At 44.7% G+C, this 21259-nt stretch overlaps 1 long non-coding RNA gene across 1 annotated transcript; it reads right to left on the bottom strand.

Moving 5' to 3' along the window:
- Window positions 1–1730: 1730 nt before the first annotated feature.
- Window positions 1731–18330, bottom strand: LOC141088364 (uncharacterized). The gene is made up of 2 exons (XR_012231926.1): window positions 18213–18330; window positions 1731–2051 (listed from the first exon to the last, which is right to left on the bottom strand). It is a non-coding gene; the product is annotated as an uncharacterized lncRNA (long non-coding RNA).
- Between the last annotated feature and the right edge of the window lie 2929 nt (window positions 18331–21259).

The following is a 21259-nucleotide window of genomic DNA, read 5'->3' as shown; positions in this document are numbered from 1 at the left end:
GGGTATTACAACTAAATACCAATCGAGGCAATAAAGCTGCAATACTGGAGCACATGTAATGCAGGCCGTGGTAGTTATGTTTTTGGTTACACATTAGGTTGATAGCATTACTCTACTAGAGATCCTATAGAAAGCGCCATCCTCTACATACTCAGGTTTTCCTTTTTGCTGTATGGTAGTTTCCAGGAAGAAGAGTAAGAATGGCCATGAGGAAGCGGAAGAGAGAACTGATCGCCCAGTATGAAGAGGAGTGGTAAGTAGATGAGGTTCCATCACTGCGGTCATCACAATCCATACACTTACACCGGAAAGTCCATAGTGACCATTACACACCACCACTACACATATTTATCCCATGTACAGCTCCAAACTAATGTCAGATCCCCATGAGGAGAACACCCATCAGGATGTGAGTTATGTGTAGCCACAGTACGGCCATGCGCGTGAGGCCTAATACTATAATATCTACCTCTTCTATTTCAGCTCACGGTCTGCCGCCCAGGAAGAGGCCAAGAGGAGGAAGACAGAAGAGGACATCCCCCAGCCGGAAGAGCGGGCAGCTTTCACCGCACTCCTTGGTAAGACTCATTGCACCTTCCAAGGTTTCCAGACCCAAAGTGTTAGATTAATATAAAATACATGTCATATAATCTATTTTATGTGTATTATGGTGGAGAAACATGTAGGGAAGTGTTCTCCCTCCTCCTCTTATAGTCACACCTAGTATGATACAGCAGACACTATGTGGTGAGCAGTGTCGGGGCTTTGGTGTCTCCTCAATACTGATGGCATGTCTTTAGGACAATTCTTCAGTATCTGATCAGTGGGTGTCAGGCGCCAAATCTCCACCAATCTGACACTGATGAGCGATCCTGAGGATAATACATCATTGATGAGGAGCCCTACAACCCCATTAATTTAGAATTAATAGCATTAAACAGGATTTCATTACAAAGTTCATAGTGAAATAATTCTATTTTCCTCATTTTTGTAGAAGAAGAACACATCAGATGTTTTCTAGCCAGGGACAGCTGTCTAAAGATTTCGGACAAGGTATTATTGTAGTGAAGGATAAGAAATCCTCCAGATCTGAGAAGATCCATCATAGGGAAATAAAGGGCTTATTCTTATGTAATAGTGGCCAGATATGACCAAACCTAGGAATCTACTGACAGATATGTGCTGTGTTATATATCCCTCTAAAGGTACTGTCACACTTAGCGATGTACCAGCGATCCCGACCAGCGATATGACGCGGTCAGGATCGCTGGTACATCGCTAAGTGGTGGCTAGTGAGCTGTCACACAGGCAGATCTCACCAGTGACATCGTAGGGGACGGGGGTCGCTACTTACCTGTCACACTAGGCGATCCTGCTTCCTCCCGCCCGGCTCCACGCTCGTCTCTCCACAGGAAGCGCCGCAGGAAGCTGACGACGAAAAACAGTCCTGGATGTTCTCGCGCGATCAGCGATAACCAGCGGGAGAGCGGGTCGTAGGTAAGTATCAGGCACCGCGATGTCGCTAGCAATATCGCTATAACGTCACAAGTTATAGAGATATTGCTAGCGATATCGCTTAGTGTGACAGTACCTTAACTCGGCTTCTCCTCCCTCCAGTATCTCCTCGCCATGGTCATCGCTTACTTCAGGAGAGCAGGACTGCCATCTTCAGAATATGGAACCTTCTTCTTTCCAGCTCTGTGAGTCTCTTTTATTATTACACATTCACGTCTATAAATAACATTGTTTTATTTTATTGTAAAACCAAAATCTCTTTTCGGCCACTCGGCTAAATACATGATAATGGCATTTGTTGTTGTTGTCTGTATTTTCTTCTGAAGTGGATTGTAATTTATTTGGTTTCATTTCTCTTCCCTCCAAGGTTTTTAGCCAACCAGTTTGAGCAAGAAGAGGTGCGATATCGACAGAAGATCTACCGCTGGGCCCTTGGACGGAAGTGGAGGATGAAGAAGGACCGACTGCTACAATGCCGCAATGTTCTGCTCACCAGGATGGGATTCCGGGCTTGGGTGGATCGGGACACATGTGATCTGGTGAGTAATATAGACAGTAATAATATAAAGCTGATCTGTAAATAGAGATCACAATTTAAATAGTATGCTTAAGTAAATCCCTTAGACCTGATGAGGCACTTGTACTTACTCTGTAAAGCCACGTCAAAATGGTCGTGTAATCCTGATATTAGGCAGAGCATTTTATGACTGCAGCCATAGCTGGACTCATGACATGCTTGCTTTAATGTCAAGCAACAAAACTTTAATAAGTGATTATAAAGTCATTCTGCCATGGATTTTCAGTCATCACACACCAGTATCATCAGGCCTAAAATATATGCAAATTAGATTATGATTAATGGTGACATATGCCCTTTACACTCTGTTTATAATCACTTATTTTATTCTAGATCATGGCAGAAGACCCTGACCACTGGGCATGGAAGAGAGAGAGGAATATCCACTGATGCCTGGAAACAGAGCTGCAGGACCTACAAGGAGAAGAACATGACTGGAAGAGAAACATGGCTGACGGTCCTAGAAGAACAGATAGAAGACGTGACGGATGAAGAATTGGAGAAAGTAGAGAAGTATGCTGGTATGGTGTACAGGGGATATAGACTAGATTCCTTGATAGGGCGTTGATCCAGGGAACTAGTCTGATTGCCGTATGTGGAGTCAGGAAGGAATTTTTTTCCCCAATGTGGCGCTGTTTGCCACATGGGTTTTTTTTGCCTTCCTCTGGATCAACATGTTAGGCTATAGGTTGAACTAGATGGACTTAATGTCTCCCTTCAACCTCAAATACTATAAATATAACATGTTAAATATATAATATATTAATATATATAAAATAAATATATATAATATAATAAATAATATAATTTAATATAATATAATAAATATAGAATATAAATATGTTAAATATATAATAGATTAATATATATAATATAATAAATATATAATTAATAATAATATAATTTAATATAATAAATATATAGTAAAATATAATATATAATATCATAAATATATAATATAAATATAACATGTTAAATATATACTAAAATATATATAATAAATAATAATATAATTTAATATAATATAATAAATATATAATATAAATATAATATGTTAAATATATAATAGATTAATATATATATAATAAATAATAATATAATTTAATATAATATAATAAATAATATAAATATAATATATTAAATATATAATAAATAGATAATATATAAATAGATAATATATAAATATAATAAATAATATATAATAAAGCATATAATAAACTTCCCACTATTTAAACTTTCCATGATGTGTCAGAGTCTTTATTTTATACTTTTATGTGTGGACAGGACCGCCATCAGAGCATTACTGTCCTCACTGTTGTGAGGGATCCAGTGAGCAGAAGCACAAGAGGGAGGGCCCAGACTCAGTCTGTGTCCTCCCTCTTGTGCTTTTGTTCACTGGTCTCCAGGGTATAATAAATGAAACTGAAGAAAAAATTGAATGCTGACTTCATAAATATAAACAAATATATGTTTCTTATTTAATCAAAATCAGTAATAAAGAAAATATATACAGGCTGTACATCAAGAAAGAAACAACAAGTGTCACCTGGGGAGCACTCACAGACTTGGGCTCTCATAGAACAGAGGAACAATTGAAAGTATATAAAGGATATTATAAATCCAGCAGATAAACATACATCACCTCAAAAGACAGGAAAATAATCACAGCAGACAAAAAGTTATCAGTATGAGTCAAGTACATCCATAGCTTCTCTATATATACTTATCCTAAGAGAGGTAATGTGTAATGGTGGCTCATATGGATATATCTAAAGTGCACGTCCGGGGAAATCCCCCGATGGCGTCACAGACAGGTGCGTTGTCAAGTTGGATTCCAGGAAGGACGGACCAGCGTTCAGGTCACAGAGCGCACTCTCAGCCGGCGGACATGTTTAAGGAGTCCCATGGAGTCTACCATTATTAGTGGGGTAAAATAAATCACCATATTAGATAATGAAAACAACAGATATTACAAGTGCCAGTATAAAATCATAACCACTAGTCACATTAATGAAAGTATGTCACACAATGTGTAATATTAGGTATAATAAAGTGCACATGTGCTTAATATACTCAAATAGAGAAAACAACATTATTGTATTGGAATCCACTAATATACCATAGCATTATAAAGTGCGGCATTTAAAAAAATATATAATTAAGGTGCATATGTGCAAAAATGTAAATAGCTATATATACAAGAGTACATGAACAACACTATCATTACTGTGTCAACCAATAACATGGCGTTCAAGATGAAGTGTTCAGAAGTGTTCATCCTGACACCAGAGGGGTCCTCATATGATGGTCACACAAGAATCCCATATCACACATACATTTCATGAATAGCCATAAGGAAAAGATAAATCTTCAATAATGTATCAGCTACAAACAGACAAAAAACACACAATTAAAATAAAAGCGCAGAGATATCAGGAACCTTGAATATTCCCTATACAATGGACATTGTTGATGTTAATGGATTATTCAAAGAAATGGGAGAAAGCTTCATTTTTCAGTTAAGCATTTGGGGGGCCATGGATTCCAAATGACTGATCCATTGGCATTCTAATTGTGCCAATATCTGTTTTAAATCACAACCCCTAATTCCCCCATTAACACAATCAATCCCCCTTACCGTTAGAGTTTTCGTATCACATCCATGAAAAACCTTAAAATGTCAAGATAACGACCCATCAGAGGACATAAATTCTGTACTCCTGATGATATTTTCACAGGCCCGACAGTCACCAAAGGGGAACCAGTCCGTCTCGGTTTACTTTCAGAAGAGGTGAAGGGATTGGACACCTTGGCAGTATAGTGGCTCCTCAGTAACATGTCCTTCAGACTCCTACCCCTCCTGGCCGTTATAAGGGGATTTTTTGGTAATTGTGCTGCCAGAATTGGGTCTGTTTTTAGTACAGGCCAATTCTTGTGGAGAATGTTTTCATCTCTTTCCACTCCGGGGCGGGCCTGTGGGGAGGCTTCATGTGGTGCTCTTCTTAGCTTTTCATACCCTCAGTGATCTGCCCCCTATTTTACACACTGACTATATGTTTTGAAAAAAAAATCACATTCAGCAGGCAGGCGCCGGCGGTTTGTTAGAGAAAAAAAAATTGTCTCCTCCAAGATTGGTGATCCAATAGATGCTACTGCGCAGGCGCGGCCGGTGCCAATTTGAGAGAGAATTTTACTTTCATCTGAATAAATTTATATCAGCAAATAAATGAATTAAATGCATATTAAAGATGTGATCTTGCTGCATATGATGATCTGGAGAATAGAAGCAATCTTGTGATCATGGGTTTACCAGAATCTATGACCCGTAGCCAGCTTACAAGTATATGCACACTAGACCTACCAAACGCTCTGGACATTAATACACCATTGAAGGTGAAATGCGCTCACAGAGTCCACCACCACCACCTCCACAAGAATCCCCTGCTTATAAGCCCGGGCCTGGTACTGCGAAATACCTGAGCTATGCAGACAAAGTGGACATCTTACAACGGTACAGAAAATCCTCTCCACCCCTGGTGCTCGATGGACGTAGAGTGTTAATTTTCAGTGACTACTCGGTGGAAGTAACAAAGAAAGACGCGTCTTTAGTGGAATATGCACTGAGCTAGTATAGAAGAAAACCCGCGTCTCATTACAATTCTCGGCGAATCTTAAAGTGTTTTTACCTGGAGGAAGAACACAAACATTTTCAGCAGCAGAACAAGCATCAGACTTTCTTAAAGACAGAGAAGATCTTCTCAAGGAAAACAGCAGAAAAAAGAATCACCAACAAAACGTCTGAGTATTGTCAGGACTTATTCTGATTATCCCCTTTTGAATGATTAAAACTCTTTCTCAAAGGGATAAAAATCTTACACTATGCAAAAGACTGAGAAATCTTATATCGCTATGAGAAGAGAAATTTTGGGTGTTGATATATAATTTACACTTAAGGTGACTTATTTGGGTAATCAGACTTGTACACTAAGCAAACAAATTCTCTCGGGCAGCTTCTCCCCCATACCTCTTCAAAATGATAGTTTTACAAATTAAGAATTTTACATTTAAACATGAATATTGTCAGGAACACCGCACTGAACTTGCTCACTGAGCCAGTGTGCGTGTCCTGAGTAAAGCGAACTGTGCTCAAACATACCTGTGGAGCGGGCAGCAGCCGAGTAGATGTGTACTTCAGAACAGCAGGACCTGAAGCACGTGACTACTAGGGGCGTGGCCTAAGCTCCAGAGAGCTAGGAGCTGCAAGAGAACTCCTAGCAGGGTAACTGCGAGACAAAGTTACCAAGGGGCATAGACAGGGAGGATAGTCAGGACGTAGCCAATGAGTCATACACAGAGATAGCTGCAAGGTACAAGAGGGGCGAGCAGAGCGTAGTCAGATCACAGGCAATGAGTCATACACAGAGAGGGTAGCGCAGTACAGAATCAACAGGCAAACTCACAACGGGGAACAGAACCGGGTCAGAACCATATAAACAAGCTATAACAACGAACAGGCACACAGAGGTCACCACACTCGGCCAAAGGCAAAAGTATAACTGGCAGGGATTGGAGCTTCCCAGGGGTTTAAGAAGCTCTCCCAGAACCAAAGAGAGGCCACAATCATTAACCTCAGGTGTGCAGGTCAAAACCTGCACTGAGCTCCAGATACTAACCCCTGACGTGCCGCTCAAAAACCTGCACTGGGATCATGACAAATATAGATTGAATATTGGTAAAAAAATAATCAGGTACACAATATCCCTCACAAAAATAAAACTAAAATAAATATACAGTATATATGGACGAGTGTTTTTACTTTACGAGGGCTCTAGCTACCTTGCAGTTTCAAATAAGGCTATAGCTTTAAAGATTGTTTCCACTACTGGACAACCCCTTTTTAAAGGAAATCTGTTGCCAGTTTTTTTCTACCCCATCTGAAAGCAGCATAATGCAGGGGCAGAGACCCTTATTCCAGCAATATGCCACTCACTGGATTTCTTGCTGTTATTTTGATAAAATCACTGTCTCATCTGATGGAGCTCTAACAGTTATCTGAATGCTGAGCTCTGCCTAAACCACTGATTGACAGACTTCTGTGTACACTGCACTTTGGTTGATATCTGATAATCAATATGCTCGGGTGCTCATTGGTCGATTCGAGCAAATTGGAATACTCGGGTACTCGGACAGAACAACAAGCCCAATGTAATGTCTATGGGTGACCCGAGCATTTTTACCGCAATCCCCCCTTGGGTCCTTTTAACATCTAAAAACGTCAGAAAATGATGGAAACACTGCTCAAATGACACAGGGACATCATGGGGATCGCTCCTGGAAGCATTCCTGATACCTAGTTCACAGCTTTAAACAATGTTGTCAGAGTTTCATGCCATTTTTCCCGATGCACCAAAAAACATACCTGTCAGGAACACCGCACTGTACTTGCTCACTGAGTGTCAGGATCCTGTCAGCGCCGGCGTGCAGCCTCCGCTGAGCAGGGACTCACCCGCACTGTAGGGGTACCGGGGTCAGGTACAGCCAGAAAGTACCGATGCACAGGACCTGTGGATGCTGAAGTTTAGCAAGCAGACACGGGACCTACGGTCATGTGACTGCAAGGGGACGGGGCTTAGCGTCCTGCTTAGTGAGATGGAAAGACACTATACAGAATTACTCAGAGTCAGGCAAAACGGGGTTCACACACAGAGATAGCCGTAACGTACCAAGGATGAGACAGAGTGGATAGTCAGGGCCAAGCAGCAGTCAAAACCAAACAGACATAGAAGGTACCAAGCAGAATCCAAAGCAATATCCAGAGAACAGACCGAGTCATACACAGATTATCAAGCAACCAGAACACAGCACTAACACTCTCAGGGGTCACCACACTATGCCAAGGGCAAGAGTATAACTGACAGGGATGGGAGCGTCCTGAGGCTATAAGAAGCCTCTCCCAAAACCAGGGAGAGGCCACAATCATAGCCCCAGGTGTGCAGGTAAGCCTGCACCGGGATCACAACCTTTAACCCCAGAAATGCCAGTCATCAGCACTGGTTCCAGACATTAACCCCACGTGTGCGAGTCAAACCCGCACTGAGATCATGACAGTACCCCCCTCTCAACGGGGGGACCTCTGTACCCCCAGGCTTGCCCGGGTACTCAGCGTGGAAAGCCCGCACCAGGCGATCAGCATGCATCAACCGGGCCGGTACCCAGGACCTGTTTTTCGGTCCATACCCCCTTCCAATGAACCAGGTACTGTACCGACCGCCGTACCAACCTGGAATCTACGATATGACCAACCTCGTACTCCACCTGCCCCTCGACCAAAACAGGAGAAGCAGCAGACTCGGAGTCTCCCCGGACTGCTTCAAAAGGTTTCAGTAGAGATTTATGGAAGACGTTAGGCTGCTGTTGAGGTAGGCATAGGAAGCAGTATTGTGGAAATATCCAAGCGAGTTTATTAAAATGACATAAACCGCTCTGGATATTAAAAACAAAGGTACAGCCTTACTTATATTCAGTAAAACACGCCCCTGCAGTTCCTTGACATCTGGATTGAAGCTTCCAATGATGGGATGATCCATACAGATGTATACAGGAAGCCGACAGCCACAAACTCGTGTTTACAAGCAGGCTCTGCCCACCCAGCAAGCATCATCCGTAGTATCCCTATAGGTCGGTTTTTACATGCTAAGAGATTTTGTTCGGCTTCAATAAGGTTTGAGAAACAGTGAGCAGAACTGACCAGGAGATTTGAGGATAGGGGCTACAGTCGAAGGATGATCAGGAGGGGGTACAAAAGAGCGGTTGCAACATCTAGGAATGAACTGCTATATAGTTACCAAATTGCAGATAAAGAGAACAACAAACAGGTAAGATTTATCTCCACCTTTAATAGTTAGTGGCATAACATAGAAAAATTCATCAATAAACATTGGAATGTCCTCCTTACGGACCCCATTTTGAAAAGGGCTTTACCTCCTTCCCCCCAGTGTGTAGCTCGACGTTCGGCCAATTTTAAAGATCTTTTGGTGCATAGTCACTACAATCCCCCAAGAGTCTCCAGCAGTAGGTCCCTAGGCCCAGGGTTCTTCCCATGTGGCCTATGTAAGGCTTGTTGGACTCTGAACAAATCCAAGAAATGCAAAAATTTTGATGGATCACGTCTTTACGATATTCGGAAACACCTCACATGTAGTTCCAAGGGGGTGATATATCACGCTGAATGCCTGTGTGGGAAAGTATATGTCGGGCTGACCACAAGGGAACTTAAATTTAGAGTGAGGGAGCACGTGTTGGATATTGAGAAGGCCTCCACTGTGGATGACATTTTTTTTTAAAACTTTACCATGTCACTTTACTAACTCAGCAATTTTTTACTGCCCTAATACAGCTCTGGCAAAATTTAAGAGACTACAGCAAAATTTTCAGTTTGTTGGATTTTTCCCTTTATAGGTATATTTTTGAGTAAAATGTAAATTGCTCTTTTATTCTATAAACTACTGACAACATAGCTTCGAATTTCCAAGCACTAAATTTTGTATTTATTTTCTGAAAATGAGAAATGCTCAAAATAACAAAAAATGCAGTGCTTGAAGACCTCAAATAATGCTAAGAAAACAAGTTCATTTAGAAACAACTGTTTAAACTCAGGAAGAGTTCAGAAATCACTATTTTGTGGAATAACCATGATTTTTAATCACAGCTTTCATGTGTCTGGGCTGCTTTCCTCCAGTCTTTCACACTGCTTTTGGGTGACCTTTTGCCACTCCTGGTACAAAAATTTAAGCAGTTGTTCTTTGTTTGATGGCTTGTGACTATCCATCTTCCTCGTGATTACATTCCAGAGGTTTTCAATGGGGTTCAGGTCTGGAGACTGGGCTGGCCATGTCAGGGATTTGATGTGGTGGTCCTTCATCCACACATTGATTGACCTTGCTGTGTGGCATGGCGCATTGCCCTGCTGGAAAAACAGTCCTCAGAGGCGGAAAACATTGCCTGAGCAGAAGGAATCAACTGTGTTTCCAGGATAACCTTGTATCCGGCTTGATTAATCCGTCCTTCACAAAGAAAAACCTGCCCAATTCCAGCCTTGCTGAAGCATCCCCAGATCATCACTGATCCTCCACCAAATTTCACAGTGGGTGCAAGACACTGTGGCTTGTACGCCTCTCCAGGTCTCCATCTAAACCATTACACGACCAGGTGTTGGGCAAAGCTGAAAATTAGACTCATCAGAGAAGATTACCTTACTCCAGTCCTCTATGGTCCAATCCTTGTCACGGGGCAGTTGCGGGGAAACAGGAGACGTGGAACCAGGTCCCCTGCCTGAACTGCCCCTCAGGCTAAAGGGGGTGCCCTGACTCTCCTTAACTTGGGGGTACACTTGATGGTAGGGAGTCCCAAGTCCCCTGTTTAGCCCTGAGCTAAACACCCAACCCCCTCCCCAGGAAGTAAGACAGGGAAGTGAACTGCACCGCACCAATAACACGAAAGGAAATATAAAACAGACACCACGGGGTTAAAGCAACTAAAAACCAAAGCTTAGCTTTATCTGCTGCCAATGCTCCCACCAGCAGAGTAAGGCACCCGATCAGCATCCAGCAGCATCACCACTGCTCAAGACAAGCTGAACCCCCTCTGCACCAGGCAGGTCCCAGTCTTCACCAAGGTTGGTTAGCAAATGACCAGTATTACCAACAGTGAATTGCAGCACCAGGTGGCCTTATAAAGGGAAGTGGGAGTAGTCACCACCTGCTGACTAACTAAAAATGTAGTAACACCAGCAGCCACCGGGGTGAGGATAACCCAGCAGCCGACCAACTAGAGTTGTAGTAACACCAGCTGTCACTGGAGGGAAAAACTAATATTAACTCCCGATGGCCTGAAAGGAAAAACGTTTATATCAGAGCATCCGGACTCTGACACAGATGACTGACTCCTCTGACGCCTCCTCCTAAGAGGACTCCGACACCCAGGGTTAGCATGTGGTGAGGGTAGAGACTTGCCCCTACTCCCTGGCAGCACCTCTGCTGCCCCCACTGGAGAAGAAGGGGACGGTTGTAGAAAGATGGCAGAGACAGTAGCCCCCAGGCAGCAACCCTCACACGACTGATCCCAGCTGACTACTTCCCTAGACTGCCAATCTATGATTGGGTTGTGTTTTTCCAACCAAGGGAGGCCTAAAACGATGGTTGATGGAATTCACCCCCAAGACGTAGCATGACAGGGACTCTACATGATATGTCCCTATACGCAAATGTATTTTTTCCATGACTTGGGTCAACCTCCCCTGGCTCAGTGGGACAGAGTCAATGGTCTGGACGCTAAGGGGTTTGGCCAGCGTCCTACACCTCAGGCCATGGGTCTGGACAAAGTGAGCATCCAGCAGATTGACTCCAGCTCCACTGTCCACAAACACCGGTATGCCCTCAGGTAGAAAATAGGGGGGGAAGCCAGCACTGCTTAAGGTTAGAACGCATAAATTGGAGTGCATATGCACATAATGTCTAGCTGTATTCAAAAATGAGATATTTAGCAAAAAAATTGATCAATTCAATTGAGCCACCCCGCCGCGCCAAGGCAATCTCATATGGGGGGTCCTACTCTATATATTTTTAATAAATGCTGTGCCATTACGGCCTCCTAAATACATTTAGAGCATGACCACATCAAGTGCAATCTGTACCTGAACATTACTGGATCGCTCCGATGAAGCCAGATGGAGCAAGTGCAGATGAAGGCCAACCAGGTCTGAACATAGACATATCAGGAATGGCCTCCACACATTGCCTGACCAGCAAACATAGATGAAGGGCGATGTTGGTCCAGACACAGGTGCACAATTAAATAAAGCTTGGGGCAGGGCGGGGCTGCCGTGTGTGTGCACAGCAGCCTAATCCATCACAATGAACACAGAAAAATTATGGCGGACATAACCAAGCGTGCACGGCAACAGTGGTGGTGAGCCACAAACCAACAACAAGAAAATAGGGGGCGGAAGCCAGCACTGCTTAAGGTTAGAACGCATAAATTGGAGTGCATATGCACATAATGTCTAGCTGTATTCAAAAATGAGATATTTAGCAAAAAAATTGATCAATTCAATTGAGCCACCCCGCCGCGCCAAGGCAATCTCATATGGGGGGTCCTACTCTATATATTTTTAATAAATGCTGTGCCATTACGGCCTCCTAAATACATTTAGAGCATGACCACATCAAGTGCAATCTGTACCTGAACATTACTGGATCGCTCCCATGAAGCCAGATGGAGCAAGTGCAGATGAAGGCCAACCAGGTCTGAACATAGACATATCAGGAATGGCCTCCACACATTGCCTGACCAGCAAACATAGATGAAGGGCGATGTTGGTCCAGACACAGGTGCACAATTAAATAAAGCTTGGGGCAGGGCGGGGCTGCCGTGTGTGTGCACAGCAGCCTAATCCATCACAATGAACACAGAAAAATTATGGCGGACATAACCAAGCGTGCACGGCAACAGTGGTGGTGAGCCACAAACCAACAACAAGAAAATAGGGGGGGAAGCCAGCACTGCTTAAGGTTAGAACGCATAAATTGGAGTGCATATGCACATAATGTCTAGCTGTATTCAAAAATGAGATATTTAGCAAAAAAATTTATCAATTCAATTGAGCCACCCCGCCGCGCCAAGGCAATCTCATATGGGGGGGTCCTACTCTATATATTTTTAATAAATGCTGTGCCATTACGGCCTCCTAAATACATTTAGAGCATGACCACATCAAGTGCAATCTGTACCTGAACATTACTGGATCGCTCCCATGAAGCCAGATGGAGCAAGTGCAGATGAAGGCCAACCAGGTCTGAACATAGACATATCAGGAATGGCCTCCACACATTGCCTGACTAGCAAACATAGATGAAGGGCGATGTTGGTCCAGACACAGGTGCACAATTAAATAAAGCTTGGGGCAGGGCGGGGCTGCCGTGTGTGTGCACAGCAGCCTAATCCATCACAATGAACACAGAAAAATTATGGCGGACATAACCAAGCGTGCACGGCCACAGTGGTGGTGAGCCACAAACCAACAACAAGAAAATAGGGGGGGAAGCCAGCACTGCTTAAGGTTAGAACGCATAAATTGGAGTGCATATGCACATAATGTCTAGCTGTATTCAAAAATGAGATATTTAGCAAAAAAATTGATCAATTCAATTGAGCCACCCCGCCGCGCCAAGGCAATCTCATATGGGGGGTCCTACTCTATATATTTTTAATAAATGCTGTGCCATTACGGCCTCCTAAATACATTTAGAGCATGACCACATCAAGTGCAATCTGTACCTGAACATTACTGGATCGCTCCCATGAAGCCAGATGGAGCAAGTGCAGATGAAGGCCAACCAGGTCTGAACATAGACATATCAATTGTGCACCTGTGTCTGGACCAACATCGCCCTTCATCTATGTTTGCTAGTCAGGCAATGTGTGGAGGCCATTCCTGATATGTCTGTGTTCAGACCTGGTTGGCCTTCATCTGCACTTGCTTCATCTGGCTTCATGGGAGCGATCCAGTAAATGTTCAGGTACAGATTGCACTTGATGTGGTCATGCTCTAAGTGTATTTAGGAGGCCGTAATGGCACAGCATTTATTAAAAATATATAGAGTAGGACCCCCCATATGAGATTGCCTTGGCGCGGCGGGGTGGCTCAATTGAATTGATCAATTTTTTTGCTAAATATCTCATTTTTGAATACAGCTAGACATTATGTGCATATGCACTCTAATTTATGCGTCCTAACCTTAAGCAGTGCTGGCTTCCCCCCCTATTTTCTTGTTGTTGGTTTGTGGCTGACCACCACTGTTGCCGTGCACGCTTGGTTATGTCTACCATAATTTTCTGTGTTCATTGTGATGGATTAGGCTGCTGTGCACACACACGGCAGCCCCACCCTGCCCCAAGCTTTATTTAATTGTGCACCTGTGTCTGGACCAACATCGCCCTTCATCTATGTTTGCTAGTCAGGCAATGTGTGGAGGCCATTCCTGATATGTCTGTGTTCAGACCTGGTTGGCCTTCATCTGCACTTGCTTCATCTGGCTTCATGGGAGCGATCCAGTAAATGTTCAGGTACAGATTGCACTTGATGTGGTCATGCTCTAAGTGTATTTAGGAGGCCGTAATGGCACAGCATTTATTAAAAATATATAGAGTAGGACCCCCCATATGAGATTGCCTTGGCGCGGCGGGGTGGCTCAATTGAATTGATCAATTTTTTTGCTAAATATCTCATTTTTGAATACAGCTAGACATTATGTGCATATGCACTCCAATTTATGCGTCCTAACCTTAAGCAGTGCTGGCTTCCCCCCCTATTTTCATGCCCTCAGGTACCCTGCCAACCACCACTTCTGCTGACAAAGTACACAGAGTGGGCAAAATGGAGGAAAAATACACTCCCTGGTCGCCTCCCTCCACACGACCAGGGGGACTCGGCTTCTTAGGTGGTACGGAAGTTTGGCGCAAGCTGAGCAGACCCTGATAAAATGACCAGTCTGCTCACAGCTAAAACATGCCCCCAAACCATGACAAACCGCAGGCAGCACCATTGGGGAACAAACTCCTCCCACCTGCCTGGGCTCGTCCGACTGCACCATTGAGTCCTCCTCCCTAGCAAGGACTACAGGGGGCAAATTCGCCAAAGCCGCAAAAAACTCGTCCACCGACCGTAGAGATGATGAATCGGCCGGCAGGAGAAGGCTCAGGATAGGGGAACAACTTTAAGGAGAGATATGATGAATCCCACCCGCTGTTCCTCACTCCCTAATGAACGAGGGCGGAGCCTGAAGTGTAGCTTGCAGGCCTCCTGAAAAAAACAAAAAATTATCTCTCCCTCCAGAAAACCTGTCTGGGAGAGATAACTTGGGTTCTGGTTGAGCCTGAACCTGAGCTGAGGCCCCGAACCCCACAAACTGCTGCAGCTGCTGCTCCACCACACCGTGCAGCACCCCACGCTCCTCAGTGAGGGTCTGCAGCATTTGGAGATAGGTCTGCATTAGGGCCATGGCTCACCAGAAAAAAAATGGGTGCTGGTAATAATGTCATGGGGCAGTTGCGGGGAAACAGGAGACGTGGAACCAGGGCCCCTGAACTGCCCCTCAGGCTAAAGGGGGTGCCCTGGCTCTCCTTAACTTGGGGATACACTTGATGGTAGGGAGGTCCAAGTCCCCAACCTGTCCCTATCTCCTGTTTAGCCCTGAGCTAAACACCCAACCCCCTCCCCAGGAGGTGAGTCAGGGAATAAATCCCTCTGCTAGTAAAGCCAGAATTGAGCTCTTCTTTTCCTCACTCAAGACTTGTCTTTTCAACTCCTTCGGCATGATTAAAAGTTATTTTTTCATTCCTATTAATTTTGGGATATTACTAGCACTTGTTTTGCCATCCAGCTTGTCCTATTGCAAAAGGATTGTGAACACCGCAGCAGGGTTTTTATACTTTCCTTTGTTAAATAAGATTTGGTTCAGGTGATCACCTAATCAGAAGCACATTGAGTAGAATGAGGTGTAGTCTGGTTGGAATTCAAGTGACACTGGAATGGAATGACTGTGAGACATGTAGAGAAGCTGATTTTTATAAAACTGTGCAGTTGTCTCTTAATTTTTGCCACAGCTGTGTGTGTATGTATGTATATATATATACACATACATACATACACACTGCCGTTCAAAAGTTTAGGGTCACTTATAAATTCCCTTATTTTGAAAGAAAAGCTGTTTTTGCCAATTAAGCTAACATTAAATTATACAGAAATACACTCTATACATTGTTAATGTGGTAAATGACTACTCTAGCTGCAAACATCTGGTTTGTAATGCAATGTCTTCATAGGTGTATAGAGGCCCTTTTCCAACAACCATCACTCCAGTGTTCTTATGGTACTTTGTGTTTGCTGTGTAAGAAGGCTAATGGATGGTTAGAATACTTGCACAAGGGTATGTTAGCACAGCTGAAAACAGTTTGGCTGATTAGAGAAGCTATAAACCTGACCTTCTTTTGAGCTAGTTGAGAATCTGGAGCATTACATTTGTTGGTTTCATTAAACTTTCAAAATGGCCAGAAAAAAAGAACTTTCATGTGAAACTCGACAGTCTATTCTTGTTCTTAAAAATGAAGGCTATTCCATGCGGGAAATTGCCAAGAAACTGAAGATTTCCTACAACGGTGTGTACTACTCCCTTCGGAGGAGAGCACAAACAGGCTCTATCCAGAGTAGAAAGACAAGTGGGAGGCCGCGCTGCACAACTGAGCAACACGTCAAGTACATTAGAGTCTGTAGTTTGAGAAATCGACGCCTCACAGGTCCTCAACTGGCAGCTTCATTAAATAGTACACACAACGCCAGTGTCAACGTCTACAGTGAAGAGGCGACTCCGGGATGCTGGCCTTCAGGGCAGAGTGGCAAAGAAAAAGCCATATCTGAGACTGGCAAATAAAAGGGAAAGATTAATATGGGCAAAAGAACACAGACATTGGACAGAGGAAGATTGCAAAAAGTGTTATGGACAGACGAATCCAAGTTTGAGGTGTTTGGATCACACAGAAGAATATTTGTGAGACGCAGAAAAACTGAAAAGATGATGGAAGAGTGCCCAACGCCATCTGTCAAGCATGGTGGAGGTAATGTGATGGTCTGGGGTTGCCTTGCTGCTGGTAAAGTAGGAGATTTGTACAAGGTAAAAGGGATTTTGAATACGGAAGGTTATCACTCCATTTTAGGCTGGCGGAACGCATCAAGTAATATAGATGTTAATGAGGTGCGTTCGCAGCCTGGGGTTCACTGTGCAACGATGGAAACTGCTGCTAGACAATGGCAGATAATAGCACGCTCGGGTTACCTCACCCGGAGTGTGCGAGGCGAACCCTGTTACTTCACAAGTTCGCACTAATATAATGTGAGCGCAAGCGATGTGGTCACAGAACTCTGCCCAGAGGCATGGAGTCAGAGTCCTTCTAGAACCACTTGTGCTCAGAGCCGCTGCAGCGGTGCTAGAGAGTGACGCTAGGAAAGTGCTGTGCCCTGTTAGCTGTCACAGAGTGCAGCGGATAGACTCCTACCACCCAGAGGCATGGGAGATATGGCGGCACTATGGCGCTAACCTTTGTGCTAGACTGGAGCACTGTGGCACATGCTTTGCCACCATGAGGCGCTGACTCAGGCTGAACTAACCCTAACACATACGTATCAAAGGAAGGGGTTAATGAGTCAGTTACATGCATCCATCATCACTCACACAAGTCTCAACAAAAGTCTATCTTAGCACATGGCCGAGCGGCCATGCGAACCTTTTATAGCAGCGTCCTTCCGGGACCTTCCTGATGGTCCAATCCGAGCTGGAGAAGGACCTGAGCATGTGACTTCCGATCTCCAATGAGAGATCGTCCCACGGGCATGCTCAGTGGACTGACAGGAGGACTTGGTCCCTGGAGAAGATCGCTGCTGACCAGCATGCGTTGCTATAGCTGAGCCAGAGGTGGCAGCAGCAACCAAACCTACAATGCTGGTGTGAGCAGAGCGCTGGGATCGACGAGTCTGCTGAGCAGGCTCCACTGTGGTCGGAGAGGAATGGGAGACCGCCGAAGGCAAAGCTCGGGATTCCTGCTGTGCAGCGACAGGAACCCAACATCTAACACTCCATTTTGCAACGCCATACCCTGCGGACAGAGCTTGCGTGGAGCCAATTTCATCCTACAACAGTACAATAACCCAAAGCACACCAGCAAATTATGCATGAACTATTTAGGGAAGAAGCAGGCAGCTTGTATTCTATTTGTAATGGAGTGGCCAGCGCAGTCACCAGATCTCAACCTCATTGAGCTGTTGAGGGAGCAGCTTGACCGTATAGTACGCAAAAAGTGCACATCAAGCCAAGCCAACCTGTGGGAGGGGATTCTGGAAGCATGGGGTGAATTTCTCCAGATTACCTCAGTAAATTAAAGGGAATCTGTCACCTATTTTTTTTCCATATGAGATGCGGCAATCGCCATCAGGGGCTTATCTACAGCATTCTGTAATGCTGTAGATAAGCCCCCGATGTAACCTGAAAAAAACGAGTTATATTCTACTCACCGGGGGCGGTCTGGTGCGGCCGGGTCCAATGGGTGTCGCGGCTCTGGTGCCTCCCATCTTCTAGTGATGACGTCCTCATCCTTGCTTCTGTCGCGGCTCCTGCACAGGCGTAATTTTCTGCTCTGTTGAGGGCAGAAGAAAACACAGCTGGGATTCAGGATCAATGAAAACAGCATGGTTAAACAACGAAATACTCTACATAAACCATGGATTACCAGAAAAAGAACTCCCGATGTAACCTGAAAGAAAAAAAAAAAGTTAGATTATACTCACCCCGGCGTTGGGTCCGGTCCGATGGGTGTCGCCGTCCAGTCCGGCACCTCCCTTCTTCTAACGGTGACGTCCTCTTCTTTGCTGCCTGTCGTGGCTCCTGCACAGGTGCACTGCTCTGCCCTGTTGAGAGCAGAGTCCTGCAGTGCGCAGGCACCAGGATAGGTCCGGCGCCTGCGCACTGCAGTATTCTGCTCTGCCCTCAACAAGGCAGAGCAGTGCGCCTGCGCAGGAGCCACAACAGGCAGCAAAGAAGTCACTGTTAGAAGGGAGGCGCCGGACCACAAAGCCCATCGGACCAAGACCGGACCGCCCCCCGGTGAGTATAATCTAACTCTTTTTTCTTATCTTTCAGGTTACACTGGGGGCTTAGCTACAGCATTACAGAATACTGTAGATAAGCCCCTGATGTCAGTGTCGGCAGCTGATAGGTGACAGATTTCCTTTAACCCCTTAATGTCTAATGACGGACACAGTCCGCATCAAAGCCGGGACATGTCAGCTGTCATGAACAGCTGACATGTGCCCGCAATAGGCGCGAGCGGAATCGCCGTCCGCCCGCGCCTATTAACTAGTTAAATCCCGCTGTCAAAGCTGACAGCGGGCATTTAAATAGCATTTCCGGCCGCCGGGCCGGAAATGATGTCATCGCCGACCCCCGTCACGTGATCGGGGGTCAGCGTCATGTTGCATGGACAACCAGAGGTCTCTATGAGACCTCTATGGTTGTTCCAGGCATATGGCTTTCAGTGCCACCCGGTGGTCGGCGCTGAAAGCACAGCAGTAAATCTGCTACATATGGGCGATCTGCTCATCGCCCATATGTAGCAGAGCCGATCGGGTTGCGCATGCTTCTAACCTCCTTCGGAGGCTATTGAAGCATGCCAAAAGTAAAAAAAAAAAAAAAAAAAATGTTTAAAAAAAAAATTAAAGAAACCTAAAAGTTCAAATCACCCCCCTTTCGCCCCAATCAAAATAAAACAGTAAAAAAAAAATCCCACATACACATATTAGGTATCGCCGCGTTCAGAATCGCCCAATCTATCAATAAAAAAAAAGCATTAACCCAATCGCTGAACGGCGTAGTGAGAAAAAAATTAAAAACGCCAGAATTACGTTTTTTTGGTCGCCAAGACATTGCATTAAAATGCAATAACGGGCGAGCAAAAGAACATATCTGCACAAAAGTGGTATCATTAAAAACGTCAGCCCGGCACGGAAAAAATAAGCTGTCACCCGACCCCAGGTCATGAAAAATGGAGACGCTACGGGTCTCGGAAAATTGCGCAAGTTTTTTTTTTTTAGCAAACTTTGGAATTTTTTTTCACCACTTAGATAAAAGAGAACATAGACATGTTTGGTGTCTATGAACTCGTAATGACCAGGAGAATCATAATGGCAGGTCAGATTTAGCATCTAGTGAACTTGGGCCTCTTTCACACTTCCGTTTTTGACAATCAGTCAAGATCCGCCGATTTGGAAAAAAAATGGATCCGCTATTTTTCTTTGCGGATCCGTTTTTTTACCCATTGACTTTCATTAATGGCGGATCTTGACGGATTGCCGTCCGTTGCATCCGTTTTTGTTCGGATCCGCCAAAATGTTACTGTACGTCAACATCCTCAAAGACTTCCAAACGGAGCTTGCAACGTTTTTTTGGCCAGCGGATCCTCCACACACTGATTTAACCCGAAATTCTGTCTGGGTGCCGGACAAAAAAAACAAAATCTCTCTCTCTTCTCTGTCTCCCCTTCCCGGCCAGTGGCTCCTTTAAAATTCTTCATTCTGCGGATCCGTCATGAAACGGATCCTATTGCATCCGTTCACATCAGTTACAGACGGATCCGCTTTTCCGCCCTTTTGGCGGATTTTGACTGATGCAAATAACTGAAGTGTGAAAGAGGCCTTAGCAAAAAACAAGTGTGGGATTGCACTTTTTTGGCAATTTCACCGCACTTGGAATTTTTTTCCCGTTTTCGAGTACACGACATGGTAAAACCAATGGTGTCATTTAAAAGTACAACTCGTCCCGCAAAAAATAAGCCCTCACATGGCCATAGTGACGGAAAAATAAAAAAGTTATGGCTCTGGAAAGAAGGGGAGGGAAAAATGAAAATGCAAAACCAAAAATACCCCATGGTCGTTAAGGGGTTAAGTACTTTTTAGTGGTAAAAATGTAATTTGCCTCAAATTTGTCAGTTATACAAGGCTAATAGGTGGAACTGGACCGCACAATGGGGGTCCTTTTAACCCCCTCTTAGCCACATAGATGCCTAGACCCTTATTATTTAAGGGTCCAATCAACCCCGATCGGCTCCAAAATCAGTTGGGGCCGACATAATATGCAGCTGTCGCCTGCGGGGGGCACTATTCACTTATTGCTGATCATAGTTTTAAAACAGCGATCTGGAATAAGGCCTCTTGACGACCAACGGTTTAATGCGCTGCTGTACTATATACATAAACACAAACTCAGCTCCACTATACCTATATCACGTGTCTGCAAGCAGCTCAGCACCACATCAATGTTACACAAGCACGGCTCAGCCGTATCCACGTTACACACGCACGGCTCCGCTGTATCCACGTTACACACAGACACGGCCCCGCGTTACACACACGGCTCCGCTGTATCCACGTTACACACACACACACGGCCCCGCTGTACCCACGTTACACACACACACACGGCCCCGCTGTACCCACGTTACACACACACACGGCCCCGCATTACACGCACAGCTCCGCTGTACCCACGTTACGCACGCACGGCTCCG

This window comes from Dendrobates tinctorius, unplaced genomic scaffold, assembly GCF_039654945.1.
Source record: "Dendrobates tinctorius isolate UK_male_01 unplaced genomic scaffold, ASM3965494v1 ptg000038l, whole genome shotgun sequence".
Classification (NCBI taxonomy): domain Eukaryota; kingdom Metazoa; phylum Chordata; class Amphibia; order Anura; family Dendrobatidae; genus Dendrobates; species Dendrobates tinctorius.
Note: the sequence above shows the minus strand (reverse complement) of the source record. Positions and strands in the feature narration are given on the sequence as shown.